Below are 22,646 nucleotides of genomic sequence, written 5' to 3'. Positions count from 1 at the left end.
GGAAGATGAGTATGTCTGAACTCTTCTGTGTTTTGGCAAAAGAAGCAGGTTTTAACGAGGCAACAACATAATTTACGTGTTCGTCAAAACTCGTGACAGTCTTTCATGAATTAATGTCTCCTGAACGGTCTTCTGGTATGACTGACAAATCGAGACCAGTTCTGTCGTGCAACATTTTCAGTGTCTTCTTTGGTCAGCATTTCAACTTCACTGACCGTAAATTTCTTGTTTTATTTTTTCCCCACCTAGGCCATACACTCTGTCGAATTTAAATGAGCATGATACGGAGGTAGCATGATTAAACTATTCCCTTTAGCCTTAGCCAGTTCGCCGACCCGGTAGCGTGAGGGTTTGGCCTGTACGGCGCTACAAGTTCCATTTCAATCGCCTTTATCCATGCTAGGTTCACCTTTATCTCGTGGAACATTTCTTTATATCTTCCCAGCTCAAGAAAGACACTTTTATTGAAAATCTCGTATTCAGAGGTACTGCTCTGTTGTTATTAATGCAACGCCAACACAAAACACTTGTTCACAATATCTGACGGCCATAGAACACTTCAATGCCAGAAAATACGGCGTTACGGCGAGTGCTGACGAACGTGAGTGCTTTTAATGCGGGGAAAACCTGCTCGTCATTAGTATTACCAGGGCAACGGCGTCCCGTCCCTCCCCCGTCAGCCAAACGTCAAAAGTCGCAAATAATTTTAAACTCACTATAAATGTATGGTTTGTATAATACGCGGAACGTGTGACATTAAGATGGTTTCATGTCTTTCGTTCGACTAGTGTATTTTAAGCTCGACATGATTTTTCCGGATGCGACTAGGAGTGGATGCCAAGCAGAACGCACACCCAATTGTGGATTACGCGGGTGCATTGGCATTCTTCGGGAGAACTTCAAAAGAATAAAGTTTTGTTTAGGACCCAACGGGGACAGCTAACTCGGGCGCGGTGCCGAATTTTCAACGTTGTCACTGATTCAGCCCTTTGATATCAGTGTGAAACACACAGAACGTACTGTACTATTGTAACGGGGCTAAATGTAGGATGACCATATTTCCTTCGCACAAAAGTGTGACTTCCATACATTTTTCTTGGCCAAAAAGTGGGACAATTTTTATTTCTCATTAAATATCACTTTTAATGCTAACATTTCTTCTTCCTCTGCAAATATAGCCTTCACTGATATTTGTGTGTGTGTGTACAAAACCTAACAAAGAATGGAAAGACGTACATTTCAAGTTTTCAGAAATTTACTTATTAAGAAATGTAACATTTATAACACAGAATGTAGAAAGGCATACAGTAACAATCACTACAAAAAAAGTTCTTAGTGAACACAGGGAATTTATGGTTTTGCGGATTCCACACTGCAATCATATTTCTTCGAAAATGAAATTTCATTCAGCAACTCTGGCTTGCCTAATAGGTATGAATAGAAGTCAGTGCAACTGTATTTACTGAAGTTTAAACAGGTCAGTAAAATACACTTAACGCTCCTCACCGTAAATCTATTCCTCTCATCTGTCCACTGTGATGATAGTAAGCTGAAAACTCTTTCAACATTTGCATTGTGGGCAGGGAGTGAAAAGAAGTACTGCGCTATATTAAGCGATTCTCTGAAATGTTCATTCCACTGGCAAGATCTGAAAAACCTAAGCCTTTTTTCATGTGCCATCAACTGATTCCATTGTTCACTGTCTGTTTGATTGATTGATTGATTTCTTTATTAATCCACGTAACAATTTACATTGTGTGGATTTCGTCAGCAAAATCATATACGATACAATATACCTACAATTATACACATAAAATCTGTATTTACACACATTTTTGAGGTATCTTAAATTAGTTTTATATCCTTGTGTAATTTGTAATTTTCTTATAGTACTGTCCAATTTTTGATTTCATATTATAATTATTTCCTCATGTATTACAATGCAGGCTACTTTAATTACACTACATGTTTTAATTCAGATAGTCCATTACTGCGTAATAACTTTTATTTAATAAAAAGAATTTTAGTTTTGTTTTGAACTGTCCGATTGTGTCAATATCTTTCATTTTTTGGGGTAATTTATTATATAATTTAACAGCATTGTACAACAAGCTCTGCTGAGTTTTAACTTTATTTTTCCTCTCTAGATGCAGATTGTATTGGTTTCTAGTTTCATAGCTGTGTACTAAAGAATTTTTCATATAGCAGTCCATATTTTTTTTACATACATAATACTTTGAAAAATGTATTCACAGGGGACAGTTAGGATTTTCAGCTTTTGGAAATGTTCAAGGCAGTGAGCCCTACTGCCACTCTTGGTTATTATACAAATTGCTCTTTTCTGTAATTTGAAAACTATTTGAATATTTTTACTGTTGACTCCCCAAAATATTATTCCGTAGGTAATAACAGAGTGGATATAAAAAATATATACAGATCTGACGCATGTAGTATCACAAACTGCAGTCAGAATTCTCAGAGCACAGCATGCTGTAGCGATTCTGTTAGTAAGTATTTTAATATGTTCTTTCCACTTTAACTGACTGTCAACATGCATACCAAGAAAATTTGTGTAGTCTACACATTCTATAGTTTCATTGTTTAGCTTAAAGTTGTTATAGTGTGGTTTTTTGCAGGCATAGAAGTTAACAGCATTTGTTTTTTTAAGATTTAGTGTTAGTTTATTATTGGATGCCCACTCACATACACTGTTTAGTGTTTGTTTGGCTTTTTCTTTTAGTGCAACTGGTGATTTGTCACTGATTAGAACATTTGAGTCATCTGCAAATAATATTGTTTGTCCATGCTTGATGCTCTGTGGGAAGTCGTTTATGTAAATGAGGAATAGTACTGGGCCAAGGACACTACCCTGTGGGACACCTATATTTACATAATTTGGGTCTGAAGTATACCTTACAATATAGTTTGAGCAACTTGAAATATGTGAGATTTCAGTCATCTGTCTTCTATTTTTTAGATATGACTGGAACCATTTGTTCACAAGTCCCCTTATTCCAAGTTCATCTAACTTATTTAACAATATGTTGTGGTCTACTGTATCAAACGCTTTAGTTAGATCAAGAAATATACCTGTTGTGTAGTTCCCTTTATCTAATGCTTCTAGAATGTGTTTTGTGAGGTGTGCTGTTGCTGATTCTGTGCTTTTCCCTGATCGAAATCCAAACTGGTCAACAGACAGTAAGTTGTATTTATTCAAATAATTCATTAGCCTATCTTTCATAACAGTTTCTAATATTTTTGCAAAGCATGATAGTAGAGAAATTGGCCTATAATTTTCAATTATTCCTGCATCACCTTTTTTGAAGAGAGGTAGTAATTTCGCATATTTTAAATAGTCTGGAAAGTAGCCCTGCTTGAAAGATTGATTTATAATATCAACTACAGGTGGAAGTAGGCTCTTGACACAGTCCTTAATTATAAAAATGGGGACTTCATCCAGACCAACTGAGTTTTTTTTTCTCAGTTTGCTGACTGCTTTATAGACTTCTTCCTGTGTTGTAGGGAATAACACCATTGAGTGTGATACACCATTTTTTGGCTTTTTGACCTGAGGGGCTGTTAGAAAATTTTCCTGTAATTTTATTCCTATGCTACTAAAATAATCATTTATATGGTTTGCCAAATATATTGGGTCTTTTATTAGAGTCCCTTCCTCTTTGATTTTCAAGTTTGACAGATTCATTTTCCTGGTACCAGTTTCCTGCTTCACAATCTTCCATACTGCCTTATTTTTGTTTTCAGCAGAGTGCACTATTTTGGAGTTATGAGCTCTCTTTGCTGCAAGCAATATTTTCCTATATGTTTTCCTATATCTTTTATAAAAGAGTGAGAAAGCAGGACTAGTTTGACTGTGTTTAATGGAGCTCAGGTACTTTAGTGTTTCAGATGATTTTTTGATTCCTTTTGTGACCCACTTGCTTTTTCCTGCTGTTGATAATGGACATAATACTTTAGGAAATGTTTCTTCAAAATTTAATTTAAACAATGTCATGAAATTTTTGAATTTTTCATTTGCATCTACCTCTGAGTATACTGAGTCCCATGTTTGTCCTGCTATCTGTTTGGCAAACTCATGCCTATTTTTTTTAGAAAAAATTCGTCTGTAAATATGCATTTTCTTTGTTTCTTCTGGAGCCACTTTTATATTAATGATTTGAGCTGAGTGATCAGATAATCCTAGCTCTGCTACCACCACCTCACAGTTATCTTTGCCTAAATCTGTTAATACCTGATCAACAGCTGTCTTTGAATATTTTGTTATTCTGGTTGCACTGTTAACCATTGGAACTAAATTGAAACTTTGAGCAAGACTTTGTAATGAGTCCCATGTAGAATCAGGATTCAGTTTATCCACATTTAGGTCTCCACATATGAGAATGTGGTTCTTTGGAGTGGATATCTTGTTAAGAACATGATTAAGTTTGGAGAAAACGATATTGAAGTCTCCACTAGGAGATCTGTATATACATAAGATAATCAAATTCCTACACCTGTATTGGTCCCTGATTTCAACTGCTGCCACTTCAAAATGTTGCTCTTCACTGATTACACATAAATCGCTTCTGGTCTTATACTGATAATTTTGTTTTACATAAATACAACACCCTCCACACTTCATAGAAGTCCTACAGTATGCACACGCTAAATTATAAGACTGCACGACTAACTGATTAATTTCAGCCTCATTGCACCAATGCTCAGTGAGACAAACGACTGAGTACTCTGTAGACTCCAGCTCCACTTCTAGCTGTTGGGTCTTATTTGCTAGGGAACATATATTTTGGTGGACAACTGGTAAGTAATTTTTTCTAGCACTATTTGCATTCCCACTTTTTTTCGTTTTAATGTCGTTCTGTTTTGGTTCAACTAATTCCTTATTATGATTACACTCACGTTTTCTGTTTGCATATGGTATTATTGGACAGTCACCCCCTGCAGACCGTATTAGTTTCCCTTATTTTTTATAATTTTACATAAATCCAGGAGCATTTTACTGAAAGTTATTGCGCCTAGTGTGTTTAGGTGCAGGCCATCCCTACCCAGACATTTGTCGTCGAGAAATTTATTTGGGTCAACAAATACAACACCAAGTTCGTCGCACTGTTCCCTAATGCCAGTGTTTATTTTGTTTATATACGCGTTACTCACCGATCTTCTTTGTAGAATTCCGTTGATAACAATTCTGGAGCTTGTAAACAACCTTTGGCTGACCGAATTACATTACGAATATCATTTATGATTTCTTCTTGTCTGCTGCTTCTAATAGAGTTTGTCCCTACGTGAATTATCACGCCTTTAAAATTTGTGTTGGAATCAGTGTTGTTTTGGTTGGATTTTTCCGTGTTCCTAATGTTGTTGAAATGTTTCACAATCTGCTGTGGTCGGATTCCAGGGCGAACATCGACTTTACAGTTCGGAACCACTACACTTTTTAACATGGAATCGCCGATGAGAGAGAAATCACTTTTGTCGATCTGTTTTGCTGGATTTCTTTCACATTTATCTTTTTTTTATACGTCACAGTTTTCCACTTATATTTGCTTACAGATTTACCGCACGAATCGTTTTCCGCCACTGTTTTCACTGGGATTTGCAAATGCGAGTTTACATAGGTTTGTTTACTTCCCAATAACGGAGTTTGCACGCGGGAGTTTATTGAATTTCCACGTTTCTCTTTCTGCCACTGTTTTTGCCGGAGTATGCACATGTAAGTTTTCACGGTTTTATTTTTTGCTCGCGAACGGAGTTTGCACAAAAGAGTTCTCACATTTGTTTGTTTTGTTCTGTAATTGGTTTCCACATACGCAGCTAGCCGATTCACTTTTTAGCTTTGCGTTTTCTTCTTTCAGAGACTGAATCTCTTTTTTGAGAGTTCCCATATCACTTTGTAGCACTTTAATTACTTCTTCTTTTGACTTTATGGTACTTACAAGTTCTGATGTTTCCCACTGCAAACAGTCGGTGCATGTCCACGGAACTTAAGTCACTAATGAATTTCAGGTTCACTTTTGCGCACTTCTCATGAAGACAAAAATTGCACTTTACGCATAAGATTCCTTTTATCACACGTTTTCTGCATTGCTTACATGTAGAGCCACTGTTTTTTTTCCTTTTTGGTAGAGACAGACGTGTCTTTACACTTTTCATTCGGCGCCATTGTTTCCACTTGTTTTACAAATGACTGTATATGAACTATTTCTTCAAATAAGAGGCTGTCTTACTGGAATGCCTTTTTCATTTAGCCACATTAAAGTATTTTCAATTACTGACCATTCTGGTGGTTCTGTGAGCATCATCAATGAGAATACAGAAAACTCAGCTATTCCCTGTAACTATGAGGATAAATGGTCTACTGAAGCATCATAAAGCACTGATACTGCTATGTCAAATTTCTTAACAGGCTGGTCATCACAATCATTCAGCAGTTTTGTTACACTTAGTGGTACAAAATGTTCATGTTTCCTTGAATTTAGACTTGTCAAAGCTTTATTTAAGACTGTTAATACTTCACATATGAAATTATTCTGTTTCTCAATGCTCAGAATGGATTGTTGGAAAACACTCATTTGTGAATGTACAAAAAGTAAATAACAATCATTTATAGGATCACTGAAAAAAATCTTTTAAGATTGCAGGGCACTTTGAGTTAGACTGTGACAAAAAGTAAGATTCCAAAGGTTCACACATTTTCAAGATCCTTTCTATGGCTGGCAACAATGAAAGCCACCTTGTTTTGGAAAAGGAAAGTAATTTTTGTAAGTGACACCAACAAATTCACAAAATTCAGTGAGATCTGCAACACAAAGAGAAAAAACATGAAAATGGTTCTACAACTTCATGACAATGCAGTCAATGTCAACAGGTAAAACATCACAAGCACTTTGAAGTGTGTTATGAACAACATGTGCTGGACAACCTATGCCAACAATGCTAGAGTTTTTTAATTTTTCTTTCAGATGTGTGAAAACATTATTACCCTCTTTCTTCATTAATCACCCAAAATTACAGTTAGTATTGTCTGCACCAAATGCAACAGACTTTGAGATGATACTGAATGACTGTATAACATGAGAAAGATAACTGGAAATTGTTTCGGACTTTTCTTTCTGTAATTCATCAAGATCGAGCAATTTCGTCTGCAGTCCACCCTCACTTACAGAAAAACACTGAACTATCACAGGAAAAATTTTCTGATGCCCATAGTTGCTAGCATCAGTAGATACTGAAAAGTATTTTGCACTGTTTACAGCAGCTATTACCTGTTTCTGGGAATGCGGAGCTATAACACTGTTGATAATTGCTTCACACTTTATTCTTCCACACGAAACATTTTCTGCAATCTTCGAATCAGGAAAATTTTTTTTGTTTAGTTGAACACTGCAGTCATTAGAACGATAGATTTGGTGGAGTTCAACAACATGGAATGACAGGGTTCCTTCTTTTGCAGCTACGTTTTTCTGTTCCTGTGTATTTGAAGTTACAAAATATCTCGTCATTTTTTGCGAGGAACCTGCCGATCGAAGATTCTTCCTGTGTTTCTCTGATTCCATATGATGCTTGAGATCTGCAGCACGACCATGAGACACGGATACAGCACAGTTACATACGTCACATTTTGCTGAACAGTCATTGCCTGTAGCAGTGAAGCAAGGAAATTTCCTCTGAAGCTTTTCCGAAAACTTTGATTTTCGTTTCGGCATCGCCACGACGTGCTAGCACTTCACGAAACTGATACTGAGAGCTGACAACAATGGCACGCAAAAGCAAAGAAAATAAACAGTACGCAACAATTATAGTGTTTAAGCTGTACATAATCGGGGGTACGAACGTACGGAATGTCAGTTTCAATTGACAGTTTATAAAATCGACACTCAGAACACATTTTAACCACTTTGTAAATGTCTGAAAGCCCGCCCTCGTGGTCTCGCGGTAGCGTTCTCGCTTCCCGAGCACGGGGTCCCGGGTTCGATTCCCGGCGGGGCCAGGGAGATGACTGGGTGTTGTTGTGTCGTCTTCTTCATCATCATTCATCCCGATTACGGTCGGAGAAGGCAACGGCAAACCACCTCCATAGGACCTTGCCTAGTAAGGTGGTGCGTGTCTCCCGCATTGTTCCCCTACGCTCTGTAAAGAAGCATGGGACTTCATTTCATTTTTCAAATGTCTGAAAATAATCCTTGAAAATAAGGACAAATTGCTTGTTTTTTAAAAAAAAGTCGGGACAAATTTTTGAGCCTCAAAAAAAACGGGACAATCCCGATTAATCGGGACGTATGGTCACTACGGAAGCCGAGAGCGCTCACATGTTCAGAAAAGAGAGCACATTGCGCGCGCGTGTGTGTGTGTGTGTGTGTGTGTGTGTGGAGAGATAGGTCAGGGTCAGGGGGATGTGCTGATGGGCTGGATGGGGGGGGGGGGGGGGGCGGAGGGAACGAGCACGTCATGGCTTGCTATAAAACCTCCGCCCTCAAGCTCACTGTCAGAATTAGGCCTTTCCGCCTACATTAAGGATACTGATGGAAGACCAGTTCAATTAAACTGAGGATGCTTTGGTGAATTCAATAAGTGTCTACAAGCTGCCGCCAACTCTGGGCGTCTACTGTTGCGAAACCACAGCCGTCAACCCGTGGTAGGGACTGGGCAAGCCGCATTGCTGCCTGTCACAGCGGTGGCTTACTTGAGGATCCCCTCCACACCCACATCGACGTGGTGTCCCATCACCAAAGTTCTACCGTCAGCTCCGTTTGGTTAGTTACAACCGAGGAGTTCGCGGGATGTCGGGCTGTGATTACCCACTAATACGGCACATCGAGGAGATAGAAGTTGACAGAGAGCGAACAAAGGGTCGCGGTTTTAAGGGCAGAGGTGGGAAAAAGTGAAAAAGTACCAAGGCAAGCGCCAAAAAAAAAAAAAAAAAAAAAAAAAAAAAAAAAAAAAAAAAAAAAAAAAAACAACTGCGAGAGACTGGGAGGGAGTAAGAGCAGTAGCGGTTTTTTGCCACCGGCTACAGTTCGTGCAAGGTTGAGGTGGTTGCGAATTTCGTGTACCGTTGTCATAGTTTAGGTCATCACGAAGAGTGACAGTGCTATTGAGAAGGGGTACTGCTGGGCTGAGCACCTGGGAGTCTCCTGTGCCAGCTGCAACGTCCGTACCTGTACAAAAAATGGTTCAAATGGCTCTGAGCACTATGGGACTTAACTCCTGAGGTCATCAGTCACTTAGAACTACTCAAACCTAACTAACCTAAGGACATCACACACATCCATGCCCGAGGCAGGATTCGAACCTGCGACCGTTGCGGTCGCGCGGTTCCAGACTGTAGCGCCTAGAACCACTCGGCCACCGTGATCTATTGGCCAAAAATCGATAGCACGGTGTAACAGGTTTGGTTGGAGTTGTTAGCGTTTAGTGTGCAATACGATTCTGTTGCCGGTTAGTTGGATAGTTATTTGCAGTTGACAATGCCAGTTAGTTCCGCTGTAATTGAGGTGTTCACCAGTATTTGCTTTGTCTGTGAGCTTGTGCTGTCCATAGGTTGGTTAACTGTCCCTAGCTACGAGTGTTTTTGGGCGGGTTGTGTTTCCACCTACAGTTGTGCTCGTAGTTTACCAAGTTACGGACAAAGAGGTTGTTCGAGTGTCTCGATTCTTGTACAGTCCTGTGGCACATTTCTTTGAATACCTTCGCGAGAGTCTGAAGGTGGTATTCTCTGTGAAGGTCCGCGGGGTAGTAGTGTGGTGTAGTGGTTATCATACTAAACTGTGGAATGCAGGGTCGTGAGTTCAGAACTCACAAGGACCGTACCATTTTAATATCTATATTCGGTTCGAGTACATTCTAGAAGGTCCACAAATGTCAAGGCTCATTGTACTGGAATGTTCTGTAGCTGTAATATACTGTATGTGTTCTGGCCGGAGGCAGTTCGCTCCGCGTTCTTGTATGAGCAAGTGCTGAATAAACCTTCGTTAAGTGAAGTCATTCATCTAATGACACCTTCTTCTACGTCACATTATTCTGGCGGAGACGCTGGGTATTGGAACTGGTGACAGCGTAGCGCACATTATCGACGACACAGTGGCTCCCATCAGGCAACGACAGTGCCACCGTTTACGTGGCGAGAAACCCGAGTTCGAGCCATATTCAACAGATCGCAATCTACCGGAGACAGAAGAAGAGGACGTTAGGATGACAGCAACTGTGTGCCACAACATGAGACATCCTTCCGGGTTCTCTGGTGACGAGGGCCACGATGCAAACAAGTGGCTGAAAGTATACGAGCATAGAGCCAAATTTATCAAATGGGATGATACCGTGTGTTTGGCCAACGTATTTTTCTACTTGGAGGGTGCTGCCAAGCAATGATATGAGAACAACAAGGAGAAGTTCACAAACTGGGAAATATTCCAGGTGGAACTGCGCAAGTATTTCGGTGACACACAACGACAGAAATGCAAGACTGAAGGAAATTAAAGTGCAGGGCACAGTGTCCAGGAGGAACTACAGTATCCTACATTCAAGACGTCTTGGAGCTGAATGAAGGAGGAGGATAAGGTTGCACATCTCATGAAGGGTGTTGCTAAGGACATGTATCAAGCCCTACTCCTGAAGGACGTTTCGACAGCAGACGACTTCATAAAATGGTCCCAGTATACCGAGACAATGCATCAAAACAGAATTACACGCAAGAAGTTTGAACGCCGTCCAAATGTCGCATCGATGTCTGTGATGGAGGCAGCAACTGATTTCACAAGTGTTCTTCGTCAGATAGTGAGAGAGAAAGTTCAGAAGGCACTTGGATTGCACGACGAGCAAAAAACTGAGACGCTTCAAGTGCGACTAATATGTGGGGTGCCAAATGGGGCATCTTGTAGAAGTCTCTTCAAATCTCTCAGGATAATTACCATCACAGGTTAGTATATATACGCACTGATGCTATTTGTAGCCAACAACAGGGAATTGTTTCAGAAAAATTGTGACATCCAGATCCATGACACAAGACAGGTGAAAAACTTCCACCAAGGCTCTGCAACTCTCACTAAACTACACAGGGGAGTTACCGAGTCAGGTACAAAGGTCTTCAATAGGTTCCCTATGAATATAAAAAAGGAAATAAACAATGTACAGGTTTTCAAAAGGAAACTAAAATTATTCCTCATCAAACAAACTTTATATAAAATGAATGAATACTTAAGAGTTATAAAGTATAAGAGTGGGGGAAAGTACCTAAGAAAAGCACTGCCCTAAAGATAAAGTGTGATGCCTTTACTTTTAGTTCAACTGAAATTGTGGTGATAAAATGTAAATTTATCTATGTCATTACGAGAAAATGTGAACTCCCATGTATCCCACACTCTTGAGCATTCAACCTCTTCTTAAGGAATGCAGTCAAAATTTGTATTTAATCCAAACCATGACCATGTAGCAAATTTACCTGTTTTTATATGTCAGTAGCATAAAAATATGCATTATCACTTATTCTGCTATTTTAAACAGTCACCTAAACTGTTCTTGGTAAATAAACAAATGTCTGTGCAATGTGATGCATAAATGTTCATGTACTACTGTATATATCAATTGACTTTTCCTATATTACTTGTACACTGGTTGTACAATATGTAATCAACAGGACCAAATAAAAATACGAACAATGGTGTGGTATTATACTGTATTCACAAAGGATCATGATATACAATTTGAAAGGGACTACAGGCTTGAGCTGGTTTTAGCAGCTAGTGATAGTGATAATGAAGCAATTTTTGGAAGCGGGTATGCGACGGATGCTGATGTGACAGGAAGATATACACGTCTTAGATATGGTGGATAAAAATTAATATGAATTCAGGAAGATAATGTACCTACTCTTTTGTCTAGACACAGACAGATAACATATGACGTAGTCCCACCTGATGTGTGCAAGCAGGCTTACATGAGTACAATAGGTGAAACCGCACATTTTCCAAGTCACCTTAGACCAAAAATACAGACAAGTGAAGATAGAGGTATCTTATCACCAGTCACACGGAGGGTGTAATAGTAATGCATACCAAATACTCAAGCAGTGACAGCAAAGTTCTACATCCGTATCTTGAATGCTGGACTGAACTTGACTCAACAGAGCTACAGGCATTCTTTGGTCTATTAATAATAGTTGGTTTAAACAAGGCACATGGAAAACCCTTGGGTGAATTTTGACCATGTGAGTATAGCTTACCCATTTTTCGACCCACTACGATTTTTCAAGGTTTCGTGATATCCTGATGCGCCTCTGGTTTGATGAAAACTTACACGGGAAGAAAGAAAAGCAGTTTCTGTATCAAAAGCTGAATATCTACAGATTGTGTTTGAAATATTGAGGCATGCACTTTCTCTTATATCCCTGGGCCTTATATTACAGTTGATGGGTGCCTGTGTACTTCCAGGCGACGGTGCCCATTCAATGTGCACATTCCTCCAAAACCTGGACAGTACATAATAAAAGTGTGGTGCACTGCTGTAGATTGTGAGACCGACTATCTCATATAACCACAATTGTATCACAGAGAAATCTGCTGCCTGAAGGTAAATAAATGAAGGGAAACTTGTGATATTTAATCTAGTTGATCAGTGCTAGGAACATTTCCACTGATAATTTTTTTACAAGTTTGCAACTTAATTACAGCATGCAGCAATTGGTTTGTAATTACAATGTGCATGGGTCTCACAATAAGTAATTATTTTTGTGGAAATATTTTACATTTTATCGCCATATAGTTGCTAGAATCACTTTGGGGCAAAAAGAAGACCGCATACATGTTTCTTCCAGAGGTGATACCGTGTGAAGGTTAACACCCCATAGTTTTGCAGGATCACTCATACTTGCTCTCCTCTCAACCCCCAACAAAAACGCGACCCTGGCTGGGATCGTGAAATTTTTAATGAATTAAAGCTATCGAAAATGTGTGCTCACAAGGACCGATATCAACTACGTACAATCCTATGAAATTAAACTGTGTGAGAATTACACAGCTGACTGTCAGGATCCAAAACCCGTGATGAAAGTACAAAAACGAATGCATATAATACCACAAACGGCTGCAAATTCAACTGTTTTTCCAATAAAATAGGTTCAAAAGCAACAATTGCTGTGTTTTGATAAGAAAATTGTGCCTGCTTCTCCTCTATCATTTAGAAAAATTCTAATGAAATTTAGTGGAAAACATATTGTAACATTACTGACCGCTTTCGTGAATTTGGAACGTATATGTAATGTGTACTGTATCTGCATTATAGTTACACCGGGTCTGCTAGAACGCAGTCCCGACTACCAAAAATTATACACCCGAGTTACCCACGTTAGGGGTAATAGCAGGTGTCAGCCCAACCGAAGTGCAATGGAAGAGCCTCGTCATGGAGGAACCGCCTTCATGATCATGGTATCCCCTGTGCCAGATAAGTATGCCTTTGGCTGGAAAAACTTGCTACTTTATTTCGTACTGTGTGCATCATACGAAGCGATCTGTCCCACCATACACACTACCTGAAGCGGAAGAGAACGAAATTGGCCATCCCATGGTATTGAGCTATTGCATACTCGAACATGCAGTCTGCCTACATTTGATAGATACAGTATTCTGGGAGTGCCAACTTCAGTCTAATTGGACTAACAAACTCTGAGTGCTGGCAGTAGATGTCACTCAAATAGTGGATCTTACGCATCCCCACCGAACAGTAAACATGAGGCTGAATCACAGCACGTGTTGTGGCTGCATAACCTGTTGCTTTATTGATTAATTATAACAAATCCATGTGTAAGAGCAGGAATTAACAACAGCAAATGGACTAGGTGTTTTAAGATGTCACAAACACGAGAAGCAAGAGCACAATATTTTGCAAATGTCAATCTGTAGAATACATGGGACATATAAAGCTACCAGCATATACAACTAACAGTTTGATATTTAGCATCCTTTAAGCATTGTGTAAGTGAATAACATATAAGTTCAAGCCTCAGCTCGGTGACATTTGTCTTAACTGTGTACCTTATGTAAATTAATGCTAAAAAAATAAAAATAAAAGAAGACACACAACAATCACTCCTTTGCAAATTTAAATAATTTTAAGTCAAAAATTCTTGTAACCAACACAAGAGGTTAACATGTCATAGTTTTTCAGAAAGAAAAAGACATAAAATCCCACCGAAGACAGCACTTAACGTGCTGAAATGTGTTTCCGCAAAAACAAAACTATAAAATGGTAAAGGCAAAGTCCTCCCTACTTTAAGTTATTAATTAGAACATACATTGTCTGTGGGGCAGGTATCACAAAGGTTTGATTGTCACATCTTTTAGCCACTGAGCCACTGCCTTTCATTAATGGGTTTATTTCTGCAAGAGAATTTTGAGTAGTAAAGTAGTATGCCTACACTACACAATGTGAGAAAGAGGAAAAACATAAACAGTGATCCAATGAAGTGTGAAATCGTAAATTTTTCTCAGCTGCACACACTGATTCTGAAGACAAGATCACTCCAAATGAAGCTTCATTTTTGATGAGCTACAACATTTTATGACCTTTTGTACACCTCTTGCAGACGTAACTGTTCTCGATGTATTTTGTTACAACAGAAAATTAAAGAAATTGTTCGGGGAGATCACAACACGAGCTAAGACTCATTACTTAACTAGCTACAAGCTCTATGCAGTCTTTCTGCTGGTAAATATTACTGACGGATTGATTTAATTTTGTTTCAGGAAGAGATTAACAGTTTTAAAAGTTGAATTACTTCGAGTGAACCTGCTAGCAGTAATTGTCACAAGTGGTTTACACATTCATATTGAAAAATCACATGGGTACCCAGAATGAAAATAGGAGAAGAAATGAAACTGAAACAACTCGTTTTGGGTCAATGGAAGCGTCCCATTCCATCCGTCTTCTTTGACTTGTGATGTAATGGTGGTATGGTGTGTGACGTGACTTAACAAAACAATTTGAAACGTTTGTTTTCAGTTCCTCTGTCAGCATGTGTGCTTCATAAACTCTAGCTTCTACTGTGTCAGCTTTTTACTGTTCACAATTAAACGCCAATGGCAAAAGTTGCCGAAGGAGTGTATTCTAATTTGGTAATGTCAATTACAAAGATAACCCCTTCAGAAATTTCCATATATTGAAAAGTTAAAATAACGTATTGCAGATTTATTTCTATACAAACATTCACGAGGTGTAAAAGGTTGATGATGTTTTGTTTGTTTACCAAAGTTGTTTTCTGCTGGTGTCTTTGTGATATTTGGCCCCATATTTCAAGCAACCTGCTCATGATAGATTTCCTGCCAAAAAACAGCTGTGAAGCAGAACGTGTGAAATACAACTTCTCAGAGTTATGGTAGACAATCTGCAGTTGAGGTTGTGGCTGCAAAAATGGCACATGGGCATACGTGTATTTTTTACACTCATTTGTTTAATTCATCTGCCATACTTTCATCTGTAATGCCAGCAATTTCTGTTTCAATCAATTAACTCTGAGTTGATTACTGCTGCGTAACAACGTTGTGTAACCTACAGTAGCTTTTAATTTTAAATTTAATGCTTTGCTATATACGGGCAAACAATATGTTACTGCTTCAAATGATGCAATACGAGCTAAAATGTCAGAATGCATGCAGGGCTGTTGGCAGAAGGATTGTTACGATACATGCGAGAGAATTTAAATGAAAATTACCAAGAAGAGTTATTCGATAATTTTTGGTTAAATGAGCCTAAAAAAATTCAAGATACAATGCAAACTAATTTATGACAGCTAATGAATCAAAAACTATTGCTCTAAATGCTGCAAGGATTCTGACATACCTGGGCTTGTGGGTTATGTCTGCAAGGGACGGAAGTCGAGGATTGTCAGAAATTTTTATTAACATTACTTAGGTCCAGTATTATGAGAGTGCACAGTAGTCAGGAGAAAATTGTTCTAAATAAATCTTTTGTGCAGAAAAGAGGTATTCATACTAACAGGCCATCTAGGTTAAGTCAAAATGTTTGGGAACTGGTGATTAATCACTTGCTGTGTATACTTCACAAAAAATGGTTACTGGCAAATTAAATCTAACTACTAGTATTTTTGCTATCCAGATTTATATGTTAAAACACTTTATGAGACACTGAGGAATTTTAAGGGTCAGTCAGGGAAACCTCTTACCACACTGTGAAATATAGCACGTACTTCAAATTGTTCAAGTAGAAATGTCCAGTCTCAATCCGAAACCATAAAAGTGATGTAGGTGACTACTGTACATGATGTGAAACAAAACTTGCAAGTATTCCTACTGATAGCTACAGTGTTGAATATTTACTTCACAAGAAAAAGTTTCACCAATACTCTGAAACGAAAAAACGGAAATTTTAGAGAAAGCTCAAGATAGTGAGAGAGTATTCTCACAGAATTCAACTATGCCAAAAATTTTCCAATACCAAAGCTGAATGTTACCAGTTGATTTATTTATTTCTGATGCTGTACGTGTGCAAAACAAGAATAAGGCCATTGCATTGCTGCTTTTTGCTTATACCTCTCACATATAAAGAATATCACTATACCTCTTCTCTTCCCAGTATGTGGAACACTTTTTCCAATTGTGATAGAAATTCTGGCATAGTGAAATCGGCTTGAAAGAAGCAAACCATTATCCCTACAGCTAAGCCATACCTCCAGGCAATCATTTTATGCCAATCACCACTCAGTGTATGCTTTGATGCTGAAATAATCACAGACTGGAGTGGATTAATGAGCAAGTTCTTTTGCCAGGCCCCTTTGTCTAAATGATCCATTCTAAATTCAGGGATATGAACAACTACAGTACAAACCAGACTGAACATCACTTGCTTCAGGAACTTACACACTAACATCTCTTGCTTCAGGAGCTTACACACAATGCTAAATTCCTTTCAGACTTTTATGTGTATCTGACATACAAACACTCCAATAATTTCACCCTGATGATTTTCTTCCTGTGATGGTAAATGAAAAGAAGATAAACAGTGTTCAAGACTTATAACATTTCATTGACAGAGAGCTAAGGCAGTATTAAAGGTATTGTACCCACCTGCTCCAGAATCACTAGAAATAATAACTGATAATTAAGATGAATTTTATGTTTTATAGACATTAACTGATTTTTAGAAGACTGCTGATTTTCAACTTCGATAATAAATTGCAGCTCAATTAGAATAGCATATTTATTGACCCATCAGCATTTTCATACAATTATCCTAGTTTAAGTATGCAGTCTAGTTATGTTTTGTAACGTAATCACACATATCTGTACCATAATTACATTAACACAACAAATCTATTTACATAACAATTGAAAACGAATTTATTGCATATGCAAAATATTTTTAATTATTAATTTCACACAAATTTGCACTGCATTACACTGAAGCTATGTTTCTAGTGCACTCTTATACTAATCTGATGATACTGCCAGGCAGTGTGAGGTAATGCGATGGAAAATTTTACACTTAGGTAATTTTCCTTGCCGTTATTTTGGCCCAGGGAGAGGCTCAATTTTGTCGCTAGGAATGTGCGAGTGTAGGTTGAGAGATCTGTGTGTGAAAGGGTGGGAAGCTAATGATCACGCCAGTGCTGGGGAAGGCATGAGTCTTGTAACGACTGCGTCTAACGTTTCGAATATATACATGCGAAGTACAATTATTTTGGTATCACGCTGTAAGTAGTAACAGTGAGTTGTTGCTAGGCAAACACGCAAGAATTATTATTTTTTATTTATGTGAATTTGAAGGGTTCGACAGCTGAACAGATGAAAACAAACTGGAATACATTTGTGTGGTTTCTGGTATTGCACTGAAGACTATATTTATCTTCGAATTGATGAATTAAAACATGCACACACGCAATGAGAAGTTAGGCATGCCCCAGACTGTGGGAAGTTCACTGAATGATTATGGAAGATCAGAGAAAGCGAGGATGCTGACATCATAGGCAGTTCAGCTGGGCGAATGCACTGCATTCTTCTCGGAAAAAAACTGAACGGGGGAAATTCCTGTAGGTCATGAATATTGACTGGCTTTTGCTGAAAAGGAATGCGGCAGAACATTTCGTAGCAATGTTTATGCACACAACTCGTGACTTTACACGCAAATTTGTGACACAAACATTTACCTATTGTTACATTTCTTACTTTTAGCAAAAAAAACAACAACGTCCAAATCAGAGTACACCAGAAGAAATCTAAGGCAGCTGCATTAGGTGGAAACGTGTTGCATGCTGTATTTTGGGGATTCCTACAGTGTAGTTGTCGTAAGATTCCTCGGACAAATGGACACTGAACTAGGCCCTATTGTGTTCCATTATAAAACAAATTCAAACAGAAGTTGAGCAAAGAACGACCAGGTCTGGCACACTAGGTGGGTCCTATCTGACAACACCAATCAACAAAGAAATCACAATAGCGAAACTGCTTCCATTCGTATTCGAACTTTCGTCGTCTGCCTCTTTCACCTGCTCTAGGCTCAAATAATTTACTCATATTTTACCAAGTGTACAATTGCTGAATGAGTCAACAGCAAGAAACGTTTTTACACTGAGAAATACTTTTTTAAAGAAAATGTACCTTCACTGATACTAACCAGCTTCTCCATTTAGAGGCATGTGAAGAATGAGAAAGATTGCCATTCAAGAGAAATCAAAGCGAACACTGGAGCCGGATGAAATGGCATGTGTCATGCGTCTTTAATATCGTTTTCTAACTGACAATGTGTTATAGCTCCTTCACACACAGCAGTATCCTACTAGGACCAGAAATCTTGGGGCATAAGAAATGCTGGGTCAAGAACATTTAAGGGGGTAGACACATTAATCATGGCCAAAAAATCACAATTTTCAAAAATAGACCCATAATATTCATGTCTTTACCTTTACATATGTGAAAATTGCATCAAAATATCTTGAATGGCTGCAGAGTTATTGATTAATATGTATAGAGATGTGTGGGTGACATTTGGTAATTCCATGCCCACCTCAGCTGTTTGTTGGTAACTGACTTTTGTGACTTCTAATTTTATCTTCGACACAACTTTCTCATACTTCTGTGACATAGAATGGCACTCTAAATTTCTCATACTTGTTAAGTGATATTTAACTTTGGTTTGGGCCAAAGGAATGATAGTCGACTGTTTTTGTTTTGCATTATTGTATGTGTGGATCGATATCAAGTATTTTCTACAGAGTGATTTCTGACATAATTCTTTTTCACTGCCAAATAGGAAAACAAAATGTGTGTATTTTCATGGAAATACATACAGTAACCCTGGTAATCACAGTAACACAGCAAGTGCTCCTAAGAAGAAAGTGAAAAGCAACTGTAGGCCTTCGTAATCTCCAGAGAAGATTGGAAATACAATTTTTAATATTGATCTAATGTTTAAAGAAATAGAGAGATGCCTACATTGTGTGTTGTCAACAAGTGAAACTAAATGTCGCTTTTTTAGGTTTAGGCTGCAAAGTCTCAATAATGTGCGGTAAATGGAGAAACACTGGTGCATTCCGAAACGGTGCCATCATTGGACAGAAGAAAAGAGCGTATGCAATCAACAAATTGTTTACACTATGAGGTGCTTAGGACAAGGTTTGTCAGGAATCAGCTTGTTTTGTGGAATGATGGACTTTCCTGATTGTTGACAGACTTGTGGGCTGTCTTGTGTCTGTAGCAGAAGGGTCAATGTCACAAACTGCTGATGAAGAAAAAGCTTTGGAGAAGAGTAATGAAACTGCTGTTAGTTGTGACGGTTCATGGCTAACAAAGGGATACACATCACAACATGGAGTGTCGACAGTTATCGGGGTAAAATGTGGTAAAGTTCTTGACACAGAGGTACTGTCTCTGAGTTGTAAATCTTATCAGTTTTTGAAAAATAAAAAGAACACTGTAGAATATGCTGAATGGATGGAGAAGCATGAAGGTAAATGCAGCATTAATCATTCAGGAACATCTGGCAGTATGGAAGCAGAAGGGATGAAATCAATTTTCATGCGACCTGAAAAAAAGCATAGTGTAAAATATTGTAAATTCATTGGAGATGGTGATGTGAAAACTTTTAAATCAATTTCTGAAATGCAACCATATGGTCCTGATACTCCTGTGGTAAAGTATGAATGTGTTGGTCACATACAGAAGAGAATGCGTACAAGATTAAGAAAGTTGAAGGCAGACTGTAAAGCAACAAGACTGTCAGATGGAAAATTGCAGGCAAAGGCCACTTGACTGATAGTGCCATAGCAACATTAACCAGCTATTATGGCAATGAATCAGAGCTAATAGCTCATTTGTTGAAAATATGAAACAGGCTGTATGGGCTGTTTGGTTTCACAAATCTTCTACAGATGACAATCCAATGCACTCACTTTGCCCAAAAGGAGCAGACAGCTGGTGTTCATGCCAGATTCTTTAAATGAAAATATTTGAAAATGTATAAGCATTAAAACAACCTTCCAGTTGCAGTAATGGAGGCAATTAAGCCCATCTTTCAGGATCTTTGTAATCCAAAATTGTTAAAAAGGAATGTGGGTGGATTCACTCAAAATCCCAATGAGCCATTCCACTCAAAAATTTGGAAAGTTTGCCCAAAGACTGGCTTTTATGGAAGGAGAATAGGACAATTTGGGACTTATGATGCTGTGGTTACTTTCAATGATGGTATGGATGGCAGATTAAAGGTTTTTGAGAGACTGGAAGTACCTGTGGGCCACAACATGATAATATATTTTAGGAATGAAGACATGCAGAGAATAAGCAGTTCCCAAAAAAAGGCAAAACGGTCCACGAAGGAATTAAGAAAAGCAAGGAAGAGGCTCAGTTACAAAATGAAGCTAGGAAAGAAGAGGAGCAAGAAGTGTTTTATTCATATGGGCAGTTTTAGTTAAAAAAAACTTATATTAAGGTACAGTAAAAAGATTTTCAAATTCAAAGTAGATTTTCTTGGTTCATGTAATGCTCATATTATCTTCTAATTTTCAGTGAACACTCACTATACCATGATGCGAAGAAAAATGAATGATTTATGATTTTTTTATGGTTGTATATTTTGAATGAAAAGCTATTTATATATTACTTTTTAATAAAAACATTTACACAATGACAACTTTGATGATTCTAGATAATGTTATAACTGTGTACTATACCTAAATTCTAAATTAAAATAAATGCAAGATATTGAATACTTATTGTTCTATACCGAAAACCGTGATAACATGCACATTTCCATTGTTAAATTTTCATCGATAATTGGGACTTTATCAACCTATATTTTAACTGAAATATCTGTTTACATTGTTGCCAGAGCATCTATACCTCTAAAAAATAAAATAAAATAAATAAATAAATCATAGTATTCTCTTGTATCCTGGGGGAGGGAGGGAGACAACAAAACACTCCTCATTTGCAATGCAGTAACTGTATCTACCCCCTTAAAACACAGATCACTCAAAATGGCATCGACCCTGCTTGAGGAAATACATAACGTTAACAAACGCCTAAAGGAATTTGTAAATACGTGAAATGAATGCATCGTTATCACAAACGAAGTCCAAATTGAATTAAAAAGATGAAGGAAAATGTGGTATCATAACATATGTCCGAAATTTAAAGAAACGCGAAGAAATAGCAACTACCGCAAATTAAGTTTCGATTATGATTAGACCGGGTCTGCGCGAACGCAGTCCCGACTACCAAAAATTATGCACCCGAGTTACCCACATTAGGGGTAATCGCAGGGGTCAGCCCAACCGAAGTGCAATGGAAGAGCCTCGTCCTGGAGGAACCGCCTTTATGATCACGGTATCCCCTGTGCCAGGTAAGTATGCTTTCACTTGCAAAGATCCGATACTTTATCTCTTATACTACGTATTATACGAATCGAGAGCGTATCAATGGTCACATTACGTGTGATCTATCCCATCACAAAAACTACGTGAAACGAGTGAGAACTGCACTGGTCTTCCTATGGTACTACTCTATCGTGTTCCGAACGGACAGTCGGCTCCATCTGACAAAAACAGTAATCTGGTAGTGCCGAGTTCAAACGAACTGGGTCAACAAACTCTTCGTGCCCACGGCAGATGTCACCCATATCGCACATACAAGGGCATTCGCTCGTTGTCGCTCTCCCCCACCTTGTCGCTCTCCCCCACCCCGGCAATACGTGGTTGGTGGTTCGTTCATTCTCTCTCTCTCTCTCTCTCTCGTAAGCTCCATGCTGTGTTGTATTCTGTTCAGCTGGTACGAACATTTCTTACACGTTGCAATGAAAGCTTCGTACCTGTATCACTCTGCACTGTAGCAAACACCGCACACTTCACTGTTATAGAAGTTATCAAATGTTGGATTAGCACTTGCTGGGGGTCTTAGAAATGAATAAATAAATTTTATCCAAAGTGTCTACTAAATATTGTAGCTTCTAGTACGAAGAAAACTCGAAATATGAACTGAACAAATGTCTGGCACAAGTTTCTTATTGCTAAGTTCATTTTTCTTTGCTTTTTAATGAACGAGAGGTTAAGAAAACGTATGATGCTTATTAACTACGGCACTTGTACTACGTAAATTGATAATGTGGAGGAAAAGCAAGATATTCTTGGTATCTAC

The 22,646-nt window shown here is 38.3% G+C and overlaps 2 non-coding genes across 2 annotated transcripts; both read right to left on the bottom strand.

Annotated features, from left to right (window-relative positions):
- Nucleotides 1-13,294: 13,294 nt before the first annotated feature.
- LOC124717486 lies at nucleotides 13,295-13,457 on the bottom strand. The gene has a single exon (XR_007005757.1). It is a non-coding gene; the product is annotated as a U1 spliceosomal RNA (small nuclear RNA).
- Nucleotides 13,458-21,700: 8,243 nt separating this feature from the next.
- LOC124717480 lies at nucleotides 21,701-21,863 on the bottom strand. The gene has a single exon (XR_007005752.1). It is a non-coding gene; the product is annotated as a U1 spliceosomal RNA (small nuclear RNA).
- Between the last annotated feature and the right edge of the window lie 783 nt (nucleotides 21,864-22,646).

Source organism: Schistocerca piceifrons, chromosome 9 (genome assembly GCF_021461385.2).
Source record: "Schistocerca piceifrons isolate TAMUIC-IGC-003096 chromosome 9, iqSchPice1.1, whole genome shotgun sequence".
NCBI classification, from domain to species: Eukaryota; Metazoa; Arthropoda; class Insecta; order Orthoptera; family Acrididae; genus Schistocerca; species Schistocerca piceifrons.
Note: the sequence above shows the minus strand (reverse complement) of the source record. Positions and strands in the feature narration are given on the sequence as shown.